This window comes from Odocoileus virginianus, chromosome 24 (assembly GCF_023699985.2).
Source record: "Odocoileus virginianus isolate 20LAN1187 ecotype Illinois chromosome 24, Ovbor_1.2, whole genome shotgun sequence".
NCBI classification, from domain to species: domain Eukaryota; kingdom Metazoa; phylum Chordata; class Mammalia; order Artiodactyla; family Cervidae; genus Odocoileus; species Odocoileus virginianus.
This window is the reverse complement of record NC_069697.1, coordinates 10,997,546-11,013,548: the sequence shown is the minus strand read 5'-3', so window position 1 is coordinate 11,013,548 and position 16,003 is coordinate 10,997,546. Positions and strand designations below refer to the sequence as shown.

General features: G+C 39.6%; 1 protein-coding gene across 1 annotated transcript in view; it reads right to left on the bottom strand.

The window, feature by feature from the left end:
• Positions 1-788: 788 nt before the first annotated feature.
• METTL25 (methyltransferase like 25) overlaps positions 789-16,003 on the bottom strand; it is a 121,804-nt gene continuing 106,589 nt past the window's right edge. Inside the window, exon 13 of the mRNA XM_070454285.1 lies at positions 789-1,273. The gene's annotated coding sequence lies outside the window, so the exon portion shown is untranslated. The remainder of the gene's footprint in view (positions 1,274-16,003) is intronic.

Genomic DNA, 16,003 nt, shown 5'->3' with positions numbered 1-16,003 from the left:
ACTGCTCTCCAGCGTTTCTTCAGGCTGGCCAGCAGCAGGGCCGGCTCAGCTACTTAGGGCCCACTGGACGCTCCGGCAGAGCTAGCAGCAGGGGCAGAGCCTTGCCAGTCCTTTGGGAGGGGCTGTATTTTCACCTTGCTTACCAGGACCTCAATGGATCAAATCCCACCCAGGCATCTCAATAAGACAGGGGTGCAGATGAAAAAAATCTTTGTGTTTTTGCGGGTTTCTTTTTCTTTTTTTTCTAGCTTCTTTTTTTTTTTTTACATTTATTCTTTTTTTTTTTCCATTTATTTTTATTAGTTGGAGGCTAATTACTTTACATCATTACAGTAGTTTTTGTTATACATTGAAATGAATTAGCCATGGATTTACATGTATTCCCCATCCCAGTCCCCCCTCCCACCTCCCTCTCCACCCGATCCCTCTGGGTCTTCCCAGTGCACCAGGCCCGAGCACTTGTCTCATGCACCCAACCTGGGATGGTGATTTTGCGGGTTTCTATGTAGTTCAGGAAATTGTTTCATCCTGCTCAGTTGTCATTATGAGAAACAGGCTGCCTATCTTTGAAGGGTTTCCACTTCCAGCTGCCGAAGAGATACTATACTTTCTGAGGAAAAGGATGGTGCCCTTTTCTGCCCTCTGTAGGAGAGATTTTTTTTTCTTCCTTTTTGGAGGACATTTTAAATTATGGCCATAAAATTTCATGACCTCACTTATTGGGTATTATTCTTATTTTTTAGAGGGTAAGCTGGTCCCCACCAGCCCACCACCACCCCACCACCACCCCCACAGGATCAGGGTATTCATTTCCTTCCTTTCCTCCATAGCATGTTCTGGATGCCTTCACTGCTAGGCACAGGACAAACAGTAAAAATGATAGATTTCCTGCCCTTCTAGGTCAAACAGAGGAATACAAACATTTTAAAATTAAGTGCTATGATACTGATGCTGTCACAGTCATCTGTGCAGAGTACAGTTGGGGCGTAATAAAAGGCTAGGGATTTAAATGTGGGCGCAGGCTCGTAAATACCGAAGAACAACACGGGAAAGTGTTGACAGGAAGAGAAAGGGATGTTAGCCTTCCTGGAAGAAGGATCCGGGAGAGCAAAGTCCAGATGGAGGCAACACTTGATATGCTGTGGGAGTTGCAGAAAGTCTGAATCATTTGCATCTGGGGTTAGAGGGAGTGCAAAGAAGGACTGTGTCGATGAAGTAGGCAGGGAAGCATCATGGAAGAACTGGACGCCACAGCTTAAGAGTTTGGATTTTCCTGTAAGAAAATGGGAAAGCCACAGAAGAGTTATAAGCCAGGGTAGAAGATTGATGCCAAGGAAACCAAAAGGGCAGTTATGAGGCTCTGAGCTTAAGACAGCAGCAGCGGGACTGGAGAAGAGGAGCAGCGACGAGAAATGTTGGAGGCTGAATGACTGTGACTTAATGTTCATTTTCCTGGGCTCCAAAATCACCGCAGATGGTGACTGCAGCCATGAAATTAAAAGATGCTTACTCCTTAGAAGGAAAGTTATGACCAACTTAGACAGCCTATTAAAAAGCAGAGACATCACTTTGTCAACAAAGGTCTGTCTAGTCAAGGCTATGGTTTTTCCAGTGGTCAGGTATGGATGTGAGAGTCCCTTGGACTGCAAGGAGATCCAACCGGTCCATCCTAAAGGAGATCAGTCCTGCGTGTTCATTGGAAGGACTGATGTTGAAGCTGAAACTCCAATACTTTAGGCACCTGATGCCAAGAGCTGACTCATTTGAAAGACCCTGATGCTGGGAAAGACTGAAGGTGGGAGGAGAAGGGGACGACAGAGGATGAGATGGTTGGAAGGCATCACCGACTCAATGGACATGGGTTTGGTGGACTCTGGGAGTTGGTAATGGACAGGGAGGCCTGGCGTGCTGCAGTTCATGGGGTCGCAGAGTCAGACACGACTGAGCGACTGAACTGAGTATTCCAATGGATCCAAGGAGACAGAAGTCCAAGGTTATTTTAGTTTTCCACTGAAAGTTTCTCTCACTGAAAAGGAGTTTTAGAGGAAGAGTAGGTTTGATCGGAAGTTTGACTTTAGACATGTGGATTTTGAAGTGCTAGTGGAATGCTCATGGGGAATGGCAGTGTCCATCAGGCAGATGAATAAACAGGTCTAGAGCTCAGTGGAGAGATTAGAGAGAGAGAGAGCTAGCATAGAGATTCAGACCTGAGCACCATCAGATATAGGCTTTTGGAAGCCAAGACCATGTCTCATGGAAAGTGTGTGTGTATGTGCTAAGTCACTTCAGTTGTGTCTGACTCTTTGTGACCCAATGGACTGCAGACTGCCAGGCTCCTCTGTCCAATGGACTACAGCCTGCCAGGCTCCTCTGCCCAGATTCTCCAAGCAAGAACTCTGCAGTGGGTTGCCATTTTCTTCTTCAGGGGATCTTCCCAATCCAGAGATTGAACTCGAGTTTCTTATGTCTCCTGCACTAGCAGGCAGATTCTTTACCACTAGTGCCACCTGCATGACCTGAAAAAGGCCAAAGGACAGAGCCTTCAATGGAAAAGGCTAATAGTTAAAGGGGGCTTCCCTGGTGGTTCAGCAGTAAAGAATCCACCTGCCAATGCAGGAGATGTGGAGTCAATCCCTGGGTTGGGAAAATCCCCTGGAGGAGGAAATGGCAACCCGTTCCAGTATTCTTGCCTGGGAACTCCCAAGGACAGGGGAGCCTGGCAGGATACAGTCCGTAGGGTTGCAAGGAGTCGGACACAACTTAGCAACTACACAAAACAACAACAGTTAAAGGACAAATAGGGAAGAGTTGCAGAGGGCAGAGAGAGAAGACGGTGGGAGGCGCAAGTGTCTCTTTTGGCTTCTGGGAAGCAACTCTTGGAGGTCATACGTTCTCTCCATCTCCCTGAATCTTTTGGCCTTTCTGGTTCTCTCTTTGTATTGGCTTTATCTCTTTCTCTCTGAGGACACCTTTCTCTGCTCATTCATAATTTCTGACCCTCATAACTTTGGGCTCACATGATCAAACAACTGCCTCTAGAATCTCTTCATATACCATGACCTTTCAACTCTTACTCCATACTGTTGTCTATTTCAAATTCCTGAGAAAGGGAGAATCTGATAGGTTTAACTCTTCTTGTAGAGCAAGGTCACATCAAGGATCCAGGCTACACTGACCAGGTGTGTACTCACATTCCAATCACCTACAGTCCCAAGAGTCTCGGGTATAAAACATGGCTGGCTGTGTTCATCCCTCTGAGAGGAGATATGGGTGAGGAGAGAAGAATGTGGTTAGTTGGATTGAATGACATCTGTAGTTTAAGAAAGTTTATGGAAGGGATTCTTCAACAATGGCAGACCCTGGATCACAGTCAAGAAAGTATCCTAGTGATGTGGATGCCAGCTGCTGGGATGGTGGGAAGGGATCTGGTTGCTGTCAGTGGGCAGTGAAGGAGGGACAGAATTGGAGAGGTAGAACTGTGATTTCCCCTTCATCAGGATCTTCACCTCAAACTTTATAATATAAAGGAAAAGAAGGAGGCTGACGTTGGTCCAGGACACGGAGTCTAGCGATGGTTGCCCTTTTTCTCACTTCTCAAACATATCCTTTATTATTTTAGGTATTTGCTCCTGTTCAGTACTAGAGCAGTGGGTTTGGACCTATGAGCACAGGTAACAGAACTATCCTTAGAATATGGAGAAGGGATCCCTTTGAATGATACTGTGGGAGGGAAGTAAGAAGTGATGTGGGTAAATATCAGGAAAGGGAAGAGGCTGACAAAGGACATTAAGTCCACTCTGCAAGGTCCTTCCCCCTTCACTCCCTTCACTTCTTTACTTCTCCTCACCTCCCTAAGAGTTAACAGGTAATCAAACGATCCTGCAGATTCTGAGATATTCTAAATGGATCCCCTAGAAAGTCCAAGGTACGGGAACCATCCTGGTCCTGTAAGAGCAAACAGGCTCTGCTGTTGAGGGCACTCACCAGGGAAAGCTGGAGGCCCGTAGGCTTGCTTTATGCTTTCTCTGGGATGCTCCATGATGCTGACTCATTGGGAGGGGTTTCTGCCAGTCCTGACAGCACACTAGGGCAGCCTGCCCAGGTCACAGGCTCCTCACAGAGTATCACAGAGCTCACTGGCTTTTATTATATGAATTCTCTCATTATTCTCATAACAGAACGTCTCTCACTGACTCTCATTATATAAACTCTCTCATCGTATGAATAAGAGAACTGAGGCCTGAAGAGGTGAAGTCACTTGCCCAGGGTCACATAGTTGGTAGAAAAACCAGGAACAGAACACAGGCTCCCCAACTCATGGCTCAATGTTGTGGTTACTGCTATTATTTTAGTACAGTCATTTTCCACTACTTTAAAAATAGCCTTCCACTATCCAGTATATGCTCCACCAGAGTCCTGGATTTTCCTGAAAAGATGACATTTCAGGGGGGTTGTGAAATGTGAGCAGGGCTCACCAGGCAAAAAGGTAAGGCAAAGGGTGTGACTTGGGCTAAGTGTTCAATATCTACTGCCTGGGATGAGGTGATGATCATGCCTGGACACAGAGGCCTCTCATGGCCTCTGTTTGAATAACCAAAAACTCAGAACTACCTGCCTTCAGCTTGTCATCCTTCGCAAGTAGACACAGTAGCTGCAGTGCCCACCATCTTGCCTGTCCGTGCTCTGACATCTAACCTACTGGCTTCTTCCCTCTTCTCACTCACTATCCCACTGCTGCTGTCCTTTCCACCAAGAGCACCTGGAAATCCTTCTTCAGAGAAAACCAACGACCCTATGCCATCACGTTTTTCATTTAACATATACCTCCTGAAGCCTGGCTACCTTTCAAGGAACCACTTGTTAATCTCTCCACTACAGGATGCTTATTTTCTGACATCACGTGGGCCACAAGGAGACCCTGGGAGGCTGAACGGAGGAGAGACAGGTTAGCCTCCTCCCTGGTCCCCACTCATCGTCTCATCGTTGATTCTCTGCTGTTGAACTAAAGCAGCCCATTTGAGGATGTTAACTGGCTCTGGCAGCTGCCATCATTGGTCTTCCACCAAATTTTCAAAAAGACTGAACACTTGTCTGTTGTCAACTATTATTTTCCTAGATAAATCTCTGCATAACATTTTTTTCAACACTCCTCTCTCGAGATAGTCCTCCTCAATAACTACTTGAACACTCATGACTTAAACAACCACTTATGGATCTTGAGCTGAAACTTTCCTAAGGGTTCCAGTTTGCATATGGGATATCTTCAATATCTGGGTATTCCTCAGGCCCAGCAAATCCAATTGGACAATAAGAAACCCCTAATTTCCAAGCACCCCTTAGACCTCTGTTTCCTCCCAGGCTCTTCCTCCTCAGCAAATTACTGTACTACCCAGCTAGCCACCCACATCGGGAACATGCCGGGAGGCGAAGGGTGAGTATCCCAGACTGCATTCTGTCTCTCACTTACAATATATAATCAGAATCAAGTCATAATAATTTTACCTCAAGTCTTTTTTTCATTTCTACTTCCTCTGCCTTAATCAAGGCACTACCTCTTTTCATTTAGGTTTTTGAAATGGGCTCCTAACTGCTGCCCTGGCCTTCAATGAATTCTACTCTAAATCTATCCTGTAGGCTATACAGTCATAGTGATTTTTCTAAAATAGACCTATAATCACATCACTCTCTCCCTAAATTCCCTCAATAAACCTTTATGTCTTGAGAGGAAATGTATAGCACTCAAGGCTTCCATGTTTGGGACCCCTTCAACCTGGCTGTTCTTATCTCCACACTCACCATTTGCATTCATCGGATGTCAAGTCCCTAAGGAAGTCATGCTCTCTCACGTTTCTGCAATATTTGTTGCTAGTCCTTATTTAGACGTTACTATATAAAAGCATCTCTGTTACTTGATCTCTTCCTGCTCACAACTGCATGTGGTCAGTTACCGTTTTCCCCCAGTTGACACATGGAGAAAGTGAAGCAGAAATAAGTAACCTCACTAAGCTCACACAGCTAGTGATGGAAACACTTTCAACTCCATCAGTCTCTCTCTAGCACCAATCCTTTGAATCACTATTTACAGCACTGTCATACTGAAAGATCCTTCTTTCTTCATTTAGCTTACCTTGTACTCCTCCGCATTCTGACTGCGTCCATCAAAGTTCTGAAAAACCTCTCACAAAAGTATCAACGATGGACACACAAGAGAAAATTTTCCATTCTCTTGTTACTTGATCTTTCAAATGCTTTCAACCATTGGTTACTCCATAGGCCTTGAAAGAGTATCTTCCTTGACTCATGTGATGATCTACCCCTGGTTTTCCGCTTTATCTTTGGATGCGCTTTCTTAGCCACCTTTGCTCAGCCTTCTCTACAGAAGCTTAACACTGGAGCTTCAGTTTCTTCATCCTCTTCTTATGCTTTTTGTACTCAGTGATCTTATCCACGTTCCGGCTTTAATGTCCATCTATCTATTGATAACTTCAAAATTTGCATCCAGGCTCCCCCTTTGTTCTACAAACCCTTTTGAACCAGGGCTTCTTTCATATTACTCGAATTTCTCAAAACCATCCTACACTCAACATATCTGGAACAGAATTTGTTTTCTCCCTGCTACTGCTCTTCCGTGTAGCTTAGCATCACCTTCCACCAAGACAATCCAGAAACTTTTATAGCCCATCAACCAAGAGGACTAAGAACAAAACTGCCATCCAAGTTAGATTTATTTCACTTACTAAAGCCTGCAGAGAAGCACTCCAGGAGAATCGTGCATTGTCTCAGTAAGAGAAGAGTTTTTAGGAGCTTCTTACAGGATTTGGGCTTATAGTGCAAGGTTGTAGTGAGCATTTAAAAACACTTTGAAATGGACGTGGTCAAAAAGCTAGGGACATTCAATGACTATTCTTTTCTTAAAATTTAGAAGTCAGGAGAGTTTAAGTAGGCTGAAAGTAGTCTCTGCTACAAAGTAGCAATTACATGTTAGTCAGAAGAGAGATGTTGAGAATGTTCTTGTCTGTCTTGTTCCAGACATGTCATGGAGTAGCTTTCTCAAAATATTGTCCGTAATTGTCATTTGAGTTTTAGCACTTCCCAGTTTTAGTTATTTTTGGAAAAAGTGACTTGAACTTTCAGCTTTAATTTTCCAATATAAAAAAATAAAGAAAATATTATTTTGGGCATAAAGTTCAAGATCACTTTACTTATGATTTTGAAAGTGTTAGTTGCTCAGTCATGTCTGACTCTTTGCAACCCTATGGACTGAAACTCATCAGATTTCTCTGTCCAGGAAAGAATACTAGAGTGGGTTGATATTCCCTTCTCCAGGGGATCTTCCTGACCCAGGGACTGAACCTGGTTCTCCTACACCACAGGCAGATTCTTTACCATATGAGCCATTTCCTTTTAATAATGAAACTTTTTTTAGGTGTCTAAGACAAAAAACAAAACAAACATTTTTCTGGCCATTTGTAAAAACAGTTCTGTCTGATTGGTAGATTATGAGACCTGCCCTTTAGAGATAGGACAACTAAGAAAGAATCAATTACTTGAGGTTTTTAGGGTTATGTACCCACCAATATCTTGATTTTCTCAAGAGGAAGCTGAAAAAATTAAGAAGACCAACACAGAAGACCCTTAAACAATCAAGAGGTGAGACATTACCTGTAGTGGTTAAATAGTTAAGACCCTGAAGCCAAATGCCTGGATTTGAACCTTGACTTTACCATTCTCATACTTCCTCTTACTTGGAGCAAGTTGCTTGACCTCTCTCTATTTCAATTTTCCCTTCAGTAAAGTAACAGAAATAATATAGCCCCTTCCTCTTAGGATTGTTATAAGGATTAACTAAGTTAATAAATATAAAATGCTTAGAACAGCACCAAGCACAGAGTAGGCACTCAATAAATATTTAGTTGGCATTATTATTATAATCCATCATGTCATTTGGAGTTTAAAAAACCTTTTAAAATTTGAGTAGTTGCCAAGGACACTCTGGTTAATGGTATGTATGTGCATAAGAGAAACATAAAGTTGGAGTCACCTCTAAAATTTTTAAAACAGATCTGGCCATTCAAGAAGACTCCTTCAGAGAGAGCTCTCAGATGCCAGCACATTTGAGAATAGTGAATCTGGAATTATGTTAACATATTGGAATCTTCCATGGAGACTGCGATGGTGAAAGAGCAATTTGAATAGTAGACTTTCAGAACTGTCAAAGAAATTGATGATGTAGCCTTGCTTGCCAGGAAGGGGCTTATGCAACACCTTTGGACTGCATATAAGAGGAACTATTGTGGGGGGGGGGGGGGAGATTGCATGAAATCTGTAACTGAAGTGGCTCCTTCTTCTCTTCCTGTCAAATTGGCCATTTTGACATCTATTAACTAATACATGTAAGTGGGGTAAATTTTTTTTTTTATTATGACATCTGTTTAAATTGGCCTTCTCTGTCTGTTCATAATTCCAGTTAAATTATATGCTTCAAGCATTTACTAGACAAGGTGGATACTTTGGGTGGAGAAAAACAGGATTTGCAGGAAAGAATAAATTGTAGGTTATTTTTAAAAAAATAATCAAATACGGGACATAGAAAAGTTCTTTGTATTTGGTGACTGGTCATTTGTGCATTTTTGGAGGGTATATTTGAGTTTAATTTATTGTCCCACTTATGCAGACTTCAGTTATCTGAATTGGTTTCTGTCTAGTCACTAGTTTATTGCTTGCCTATGTTTCCTTGTGTTTTACATATAAATATCGAGGCAGGATCCTATTCAGGGTTTGCAGTTCATTGTTATGAAACTGTCTGTGGATTCTATGTTTAACCATCGATGATTTCCCAAGCTGGCAACTTTTATGAAAAGAACTAAATCCAAATGTCCCGTATATTCGTTTAAAAAAGGGAAATTCATCCTTGGCTCAAGAAAAAGCAGAGTTCTTAGATAGTTAATGTATACAATGCATTTAATAGTATTATTAACCTTAAATTAGCATTTTTCCTTCTGAGAAGATATTCATAGAAAGTAAATGACTGAAGAAAAGAATAATGTCATGTGTTCAAAGGCATTTGCAGTAGTCTTAGGCATAATAGCAACAGGTTGGCTGTAAATCTAATAATAAAATAAAGGGTAAACAGAGTAAGTTTCATTAGGATGGGCTCAGGTCATTTAAAATAATCATGATGAAGGCAGTGTAGAATCATGGGGAAACATTTCTTACATAATGTTAAGTAAAAGAGGAAGAATATAAATGGTATGTTGACTGTTAAGGCAAATGTAAACAATAAATACATTTGAACTGAATAAAAATACATACTTGATGGTGGGAATATAAGTAATTTAACTATATTTTCATTTTTTTAAACAAAAAGAAAGTAAAAAGTTCTAAATGGCATGACTATATTATTTGAGAGCCAAATTCTTCATTCATTTCTCAAGGATTTGTACAAATGATAGCTTGTATGTTACAGCAATTTGAGGTTTAGCCCAGGAACCTGATTTGTTTGCCTCAAAAGACTCACTGTATCTTGACTTTTTACATAAATTCTGGGCAAATTCCAATGTCTACTGGCTTGCTAATTTTATTTCTATGAAAATATCACATGGGTGAAAGATACCATAGTCAGAGATAAACAGGAAAAGCACAGTATACAATGTGGAGAGTCTATCAAAAGACATGAAGACCTTCTGAAGAGTTGTTCCTAACCTATATGTATATAAGTTAGAGTTTTATGGTAGATATACAGCTAACACAGAATACCTTCACATTCTTAAATTTTACTTTCAAATTAAATCTTTGACATTATGTTAAAAAGACAGCCATAGTCAGTTGAAAAATGGCTGCAAAAAACTCCACAATTGAGTCCCCAAATTTATTAACAAGTCTTGTTGGGGTAATGTCTGCTAAAAGTAAGCTGCACTCAGAAGGGATTTGTGAAATTCTGGTCTCCTTTGTATTTATTGTTTGGTAGGGAGCTCTAACCTTCTTAGATACAGACCTCCTGTGCATGAGTCAAGATGTGGTCCACTTAGGGCAGACCTGTGAGTGAGTCCGCTGGGGCTCTGCACGCTCCCTAACCTTGAAAGGCAGCAGACACTACGGGGCCTGGCAATGTCTTGTGTGTTCTTGGGTATAAAAAAGTATCTCAGAGGAGCCTTAGAGAGTGTCTTCTCAAATGTTAAGCACTTCAGGATCTCCATAAAAATACCGATTCTGATTGAGTAAGTTTGGGGTAGGGACTCAGATTCTGCATTTTTAACAAGTTCCCAAGTGATGCTGATGCTGGTGGTCTGCAGAGTCCATTTCTGAGTAATAGGACTCTTAAGCTCAGCTTACTTGAAGGAATAAAAAAAAGTGTGATGCAGGGAATTTCCGACTTAAGTCTTTGCTTCCCGTATTATTTCTATGGCTGGAAGCTAATCTTTGGACATGTAAGCATGCCATTCATGTGGACTTCAATGTAAGAAGAAGTGTTATATATTGGAATATCTTCTCACAATTTTAACATCACTTTGGTGTCCATAGAGATCAGTATTGGGAACCAAGAAATACACTCTTTGACACACATGTTGAAGTTTTAAGCATTGCTATATGCCCACAAGCTGTTTGGAATGTTACTGCTCTAACATTATGTTGTGCAGTCAGTCAACTATTTGGTTAGCTGTTTTTGAAATTTTCTTTGGAATTTTCAAATTTCACGTACAGGTCTCTTTATAAAGCCCCACTCTGATTCTTTTGGGGTGGCCCTTGTATACACAATATGTAAAGTGCCAAAGTAGTTGGTATTAAATAATTAGCAATTACTTTAGGTCTATTTTTAGTAAATATCTTGAGATTTATTTTTAAATTAAAAATAATACCATGGGCAGGAAGTTTCTTGGTATTCATTGATCTTCCTAGGCAAGTTAAAACTAAGCATTATCATTGGTGTTCAGTTCTTTCAAAAGTGGCCTTTGCTATAAGTTTTAACTTTAAATTGCAAAGTTCTGATTTTAATTTCATATACTTATGAGATAATAAAAGTTAAGTATGACTCCATTATACAAAATAAAAACAAAATACATTATTTGGAATGTCAATGAGATTGTTATCATTGAATCTTTTTTCTTAAACCTACTAACAGCTGAAAGATCTATTAAATGTGTTAAGAATATATTTCTTAGGAAATTTACATGGTGATTTGTTTACTTTTGAATATATAGTAGTATATATCTTAATTCTTCGGCTCACCAAATTCTGGAAACCAGAGCTAGACAAAAGGAAAGAATAAAAAGGAAGTTTGTAAACAGATATAAAGCACTGAAATCATTATGCTTTTAAGATAACAATTAAGTCCCTAGAGTGAAAGTAGAATGGCTGAACTATTCTAAAGTATTACTGCTTGCACCTTGGGTGTAGACTACTGTTTTGATACTAACAATCTATATCATCCCCAATGCACGCTGAATTAGCTTATTGCTCTGAGAATTGAGGTTAAATGTCAAAACATCCAGTTATAAATGTTCAATAAAGTTTTGCTTCCCAGATGGCTCAGTGGTAAAGGATCTGTCTGTAAATGTAGGAGATGCAGGTTCGATCCCTGGGTCAGAAAGATCCCCTGGAGAAGGAAGTGGCAACCTGCTCCAGTATTCTTGCTTGGAAAATCTCATGGCCAAAGGAGCCTGGTGGGCGACAGTCCATGGGGTCACAAGAGAGTTATTATTTTTTTTTATGACTTATTGACTAAACAACAAAGTTTTGTTGAACTTATATATATATCTTACTTGATCAGAGACAAATACACACTGTTTTTGGAAAAATTAGATTTGATTGTCTGTTTCTTATTTTTCCAAGATGGCATTTCTATTTTATCCCCCACAAACTGCTATTCTTTCCTTCTCATGCATGTGCATCTTGTAGACAGTTTAGAATCTAAAAATCAGGACATAAATGTATACTTGCTATAACTCCACTAGGCTACTATGACCTTCAGAAGCTCTGTTACATTGCTTTATTTCCTTAACTAAACAAAACTCCAAGAGATATAAAGTTTTAATTTTCATAATAGACCAGTAGGAGATTTTGGTTGAATTTATTATTGTTTCATTAATCTTAAAGGTAGGAGGTATGCTATTAACAGCTGCAATTTTAATGAAATCCTTTCTTCTCTGAGCATCTGCAACCAATTTATTAGAATGAAAACACATTACCAGTAATATCATTAACAAAACTGGATATTAAAACAGTGCTAGAGATCTAAAATATGAAGCATATTTAAAAAATTAAAATTTGTTTATTTTCAAGAGCAATAACTATTTGCTATTAATAAGAGAAAAGTTATCCAAGAAAACCATTTACCTTGCAAAAGTTTTCAGTTCTTACACTGTAAATGTCGACCCTCAAAACTGCTAAATATCATTCCTCAGTACAGGACAACCCGCTGTGAAGGAATGACTTCCCAAATGTTGTATAAGCTGGTAACACGAATGTAAATGTGGAGCCTTGAAAGACATTGTTTATATACTAGAGAGATGGCCAACACCCTCTACATTAAAAATGAACCCTCTTTGGCCTTCAATTTTAGTTTCTGTCTTTTTGAATTAAAGTGGAAATACAGCACCAACATTTTTTTCTTTATGATTTAAAAATCTGTCCCTTATGCATTTATTCACAGAGGTTTACCTGTACAGTTATACTGTCTACTAAAATTGGAAATGGTCTGAAGTCACCAGAGCACCAGAGATGTCTGTTGTTATAATCAAATGGATCTGGAACTGTTTTATCTTTCCCTTGAAACACATTATTGGAGTATATTTTGTTCAATGCAAAACCACCATCAGCTCTTTTTCTTGAAAGAGTTGTAGCAGGATTAGAAGACTGGATTCTTTCCTGAGAAGGCAGCTCACTCAGAATACATGTGCATTTAGTTCAACCTGATTAGCTGATGCACACCAAATCCCATGCTGACTGAATGGAAAGCAATGTGTTGAATTTTAGGTTGAGTTTGCACACTTTCTCTATTTTTCTAAAATCCAACATGTTCAATCATAACTGTCTGAGTACAAGTTAAAAGCTTTTCCTCCCATAAGATTTAAATACACACTACTTTCTTCTGTGCTGAAACACGTTAACTCTCTTATTCTGGATTGTGCATTGGAAAATTCTAATAAAAACAGTACAATTAAAAAAAAAAGTCTTTCACTGACAGAACACCTGCAAACTTAATGAGGCAATCCACTGAGATAAACACATCAACTAATAAATTCCCATGCATGTAGCCAGTAGTATCACTGGCCAAGCACAGATCATCAGGAAGGTTTGGGGACTTTCAGTTCCTTTGGTCACAGGTTAACCAGAGCACACATTTCACACAGCAGACTGTTTCTTAAACAGTCCTTTCCTCCACGAAAACAAACCGTTCTACTGACCACATTTATAAACAATTGAAGGAGACTATAGCTAAGGGGAAGAATGGGACAGAAGTTAAAGTCTAGGACACAGTTCATGGTAAAGCACTGTGTGTTTATGTGGACACTTTCTTTGTCTCCTCTGGTATGTCATTATCTAACTCTTCACTCTTCCATATGTCTCACATATGTGTTTCAATGACTACATTATGAAATCCTGAATTTAGGAACTATTAATAGCTTTGAAACCTTTCTCCTCAACCTCTACTTGTAAACCAACAAGACAGTGGGTAACAATTATATTTAATATTCACAAAGTACTTTTGTTGAGATGTAGGGAATTAATAGGAGGATTAACTGCAGATTCAATATAACAGTTATATGATTATTTGTGTTTTATTTTTCTTCTTGAGGCAATTTTGGCATACTGCATTTCTTTGAGAAAAATTTCCATTTTATATAAATGTTCAAAGGTATTGGCATAAAGCAGTTCAGGCTATTCTTACTACCTTTCTAATTTCTGTAGGATCTATAGTGATGTCCCCTTTTATATTCCTATGTTTTATTTTATTTTTTTAATGATTACTCTTGCCAGAGTTGTGTCAGTTTTTTTAAATCTTAAAACCAACTTTGGAGGTGTTCATTGTCTCTGTGTATTTTCCTTCCACTAATTACTAATCTTTTGATTTTTGGTCTTTTATTTTCTAATATGTATTCACAACTAATGTTTCCTTATATCACGGTTTAACTTATCCCATAAATTTTTATGTGCAATTTGCAATAAAAATTACAATTATGTGTAATCAAAAATTGAAATTTTTTCATTATAATTCAATTATTTTCATTATTATTCAAGATAGTTTCTCATTTCCACTTTCTTCTTTGACTCCAAAGTTATTTATATGTATACCTTTTAAATTTAAAGCACATGGGAGGACTTTCCTTGTAGCACAGCATTTAAGAATCTGCCTGCCAATGGAAGGGACATGGGTTTGATCCCTCTTCCTGGCAGATTTCACATGCTGTGGAGCAACTAAGCCCATGAGCCACAGCTGCTGAGCCCTCATGCCACAGCTACTGAAGCCAGTGAGCTCCAGGGCCCACGAGCTGCAACTATTGAGCCTGCGCATCTAAAGCCTGTGCTTCACAGCAGGAGAAGCCTGTGCTTCACAGCAGGAGGAGCCTGTGCTCCACAGCAGGAGGAGCCTGTGCTTCACAGCAGGAGGAGCCTGTGCTTCACAGCAGGAGGAGCCTGTGCTCCACAGCAGGAGGAGCCTGTGCTTCACAGCAGGAGGAGCCTGTGCTTCCCAGCAGGAGGAGTCCCGCAATGAGAGCCCCAGGCCCTGCAACTGGAGAGCAGCTCCCACCCGCCACAACTAGAGAAAGCCCACACAAAGCAACGAAGACCAGAATGCAGCCAAAAGGAAAGTGAATGAATTAATTAGAAAATAAAGCACATGGAACCTTACCAAAATATCTGTGGCATTTTTCACAGAACTAGAAAATATAATTGTAAAATTTGTATGAAAAAACTAAAATCCCTGAGTAGCCAAAAGAGTCCTGAGAAAGAACAACAAAGTTGGAGGCAGCATCCTTCCTAATTCCAAATATTACAAAGGTACGGTAATCAAAACAGTATGGTACTGGCACAAAAACAGACACATAGCTCAAAGGGAATAGAATAGAATCCGGAAATGAACCCACACTTAAATGGATAATTAATCTCCAACAAAGGAGGCAAGAATATACACTGAGGAAAAGACAGACTTCAATAAATGGTATTGCCAAAATTGAACAGTTACAAGCAAATGAATTCAAGTGGACTACTCTCTCAAATCATGTACAAAAATTAATTCAAAATAGATTAAAAACTTAAATGTAAGACCTGTAGCCATAAAAATTCTAGAAGAAAACAAAGAAAGAAGGCTCTTTAACACTGATCTTAGTAGCAGTTCTTAGTATGTCTCCTTAGGTAAAGGAAACAAAAATACATGAATGGCACTACATCAAATGGAAAGGCTTTTTCAGAGCAAAGGAAACTATCAACAAAATGAAATGGTCACCTACTGAATGGGAGAAGATATCTGCATATGATGTATCCAATAAAGGGTTAATATTGAAAAATACACAAAGAGCTCATATAACAACATCGAAACCCTTCCCAGACAACCCGACCAAAAGCGGGTAGAGCGTCTGAATAGCCGTGTTTCCAGAGAAGATATACAGATAGTCAAAAGGGACATGAAAAGATGATGATCAATATCACCAATCCTCAGAGAAATGCAAAGAAAACCACAATGAGGTACTACCTCACACCTGTCACAAATAACACAAATAACAAATGTTGGTGAGGATGTGGTGGAAGGGGAACTCCTGTGCACTTTGGTGGGATATAAACTGGTGCAGCCACTATGGAAAACAGATGAATGTTCCTTAAAAAATTAAAAATGTAACTTCCGTATGATACAGCAATTCCACTCTTGGGTATTTATCTGAAGGAAACAAAAACACTAACTTAAAGAGATATAAACACCCCTGTATTCACTGCAGCATTATTGACAATAGCCAAGATATGAAAGCAACCTAAGTGCTTGTCAATAGATGAATGGAAACAGAAGATA